Source organism: Dromiciops gliroides, chromosome 1 (genome assembly GCF_019393635.1).
Source record: "Dromiciops gliroides isolate mDroGli1 chromosome 1, mDroGli1.pri, whole genome shotgun sequence".
NCBI lineage: Eukaryota > Metazoa > Chordata > Mammalia > Microbiotheria > Microbiotheriidae > Dromiciops > Dromiciops gliroides.
Genome location: NC_057861.1, coordinates 706,946,268 through 706,949,034, shown reverse-complemented (window position 1 = coordinate 706,949,034; position 2,767 = coordinate 706,946,268). Strand labels below are relative to the sequence as shown.

At 37.4% G+C, this 2,767-nt stretch overlaps 1 non-coding gene across 1 annotated transcript; it reads right to left on the bottom strand.

Moving 5' to 3' along the window:
- Positions 1 to 357: 357 nt before the first annotated feature.
- LOC122737592 lies at positions 358 to 466 on the bottom strand. The gene has a single exon (XR_006354415.1). It is a non-coding gene; the product is annotated as a U6 spliceosomal RNA (small nuclear RNA).
- Between the last annotated feature and the right edge of the window lie 2,301 nt (positions 467 to 2,767).

Below are 2,767 nucleotides of genomic sequence, written 5' to 3'. Positions count from 1 at the left end.
TAGGGGGAAGGAGAAAGGGAACAAGCATTGATCAAGCTCCTTCTTATGCCAGACACTGTGCAAAGTGCTTTATAAATATTATCTCATTTGGTCATCATGGCAATCCTGGGAGATGGGTGCTATTATCATCACCGTTTTACAGCTGAGGGAACTGAGGCAGGCAGATGCCAAGTAACTTGCCCAGGATCACATAGTAAGTGCCACAAAGTAGCATTAAAGATATCATTTAAAGGATATTATTGGGCCAGTCATTTAATAAGAGCAAAAGATAACATATGGACAGTGTTGTGTTGTTCTGATACCCATGAAATATTCATAAATAAACCCATGAAACAGGGTTATAAATCCCCAGGACTGCCAATGTGACATTCCTTCATGAATTTGCATGTCATCCTTGTGCAGGGGCCATGCTAATCTTCTCTGTATCATTCCAATTTTTTAGTATATGTGCTGCTGAAGCGAGCACCAATATGACATTCCTAAAGCACGGGTCTCACTGTGTTATTCTTTGTTCAAACAGTAACACTTGACTCCCTATTACCTCTTACTTCTAGGAACTAATCCAGGTTTTGTCTCTGTAATTTAAAGGTCTTTTTCTTTAAAAAAAAATATATATATATATATATATTCAATATTCTTTTTTAAAAATTTGAAATCCAAATTCTCTCCTCCTCACCCATTGAGAAAGCATGAAATGTGATATCAATTATACATGTGAAATCATGCAAAACATATGTCTATATTAGCCGCATTACTAAAAAAAAACCAAAAGGCAAGAAAAATAAAGAAAGTGAAAAAAAATATGCTTCAATCTGCACTCTAAGCCTATCAGTTCTCTCTCTGGAGGTGGATAACATTTTTCATCATTAGTCCTTTGGAGGTGGATCACTGCATTGATAAGAGATACTAAGTCGTTCACAGTTGATTATTGTTACAATATTGCTATTACTGTGTACAAGGTTCTCCTGGTTCTGCTCACTTCACTTTGCATCAGTTTATATAAGTTTTCCTAGGTTTTTCTGAAACCATACTCCTCTTTTCTTATAGCACAATAGTATTCCATCACAGTCACAACTTGTTCATCCATTCTCCAATTGATAGTCATCCCCTCAATTTCTAATTCTTTGCCACCACTCAAAGAGCTAACATTTTAAGGTTTGAACAGAGACAGACAAGCAGGACAGCTTTATTAATACAGGGTTAAATTAAATGTAGATATGTTTCTCCCTTAGACTGTAAACTTTTGGGGGAACTAAATAGCTATGCTGGGAATATATTAGGAGCTTAGTAAATTTTTTTTTTTTGGTGGGTCAATGAGGGTTAAGTGACTTGCCCAGGGTCACAAAGCTAAGTGTCAAGTGTCTGAGGCTGGATTTGAACTCAGGTCCTCCTGAATCCAGGACCGGTGCTTTATCCACGGAGGTACCTAGCTGCCCCAGTAAATATTTATTAATTTGATTTTGCCTACATGATTTAATCATTGGATAGTATTAAAATAAAGAATCTTCTGTGAGTTTGCCATTACTTTTAATTATTTAACAGTCTCTAGAAATCAGGAAAAGAAACCATTGTTATCTATGGTAATATAATATTTTTTTCAGTACCAAAATAATAAAGGCTTTTCATCTTAAAAAAAATAAATGTAGAAAAAGCAAAATTACCTAAAAGAAGTCCCTTATTCAATCTTCTTCTGTTTTAGTTTGAATAAGTAAAATGCTTGTGTTTGCTGATATTTATTAAATGAATGATAAAAAGGAGAGAAAATTTAAAAATAAATAAAACTCAGGGGCAGGTAGGTGGCACAGTGGATAGAGCACCGGCCCTGGATTCAGGAGGACCTGAGTTCAAATCCGGCCTCAGACACTTAACACTTACTAGCTGTGTGACCCTGGGCAAGTCACTTAACCCCAATTGCCCCACAAAAAACAAACAAAAACAAAAACAAAAAACAAACAAAAAAATAAATAAAATTCTTCCCAGTCTGGCTCCCACCAACCTTTCCAGACATTACCTGTTACTTCCCTTCACACGCTATATAGGACAGTCAGATTTGCCTACTTGCTGTACCACAGCAATCTACAATATTCATACCTTTGCACAGGCTGTCCCCTTATGCCTAGAATGTACCCCCTCCTCATCTCTTAGAATCTAATCCCTAAAAAAACAAAACAAAAAAAACAAACAAACAAAATTGATAGAGCACCAGCCCTGGAGTCAGGAGTACCTGAGTTCAAATCTGGCCTCAGACACTTAACACTTACTGACTGTGTGACCCGGGGCAAATCACTTAACCCCAATTGGCTCACAAAAAACCAAAAAATCAAAACAAAACAATCTAATCCCTGTCTTCCTTCAAAACTCAGCTAAACCACTGCCTCTTACTTGAGAGTCTTTCTGCTCCATCTAGATGCAAGTCCAACCCAACCCAAACTGTCTTGTGTTTTGTTTTTGTTTTTTCATATACTAAACAATCTGAACCTCATGAATGTAGCCTCCTTAAAGTCAAGGACTATTTTTGTCTTTTTATGCCTAGCAGTGTGGTCCTGTGGACAGAGAGCCACCCACAGAATTAGGGAGTTAGACGTAGGTTCAACTCTGGTTCAACTCTTAGACACACTGGCTCTGTGACTCCAGGCAAGTCACCTAACGTCTCTATGACTCAGGCAGCTCCCTAGGGTCTCTGAATTACAGAGAAGGTACTAGCCTACATTGGTAGATTAAATTCTTCACTGAGAGTTCCCTATAACTGAAGTTACAGGTCCAGTTT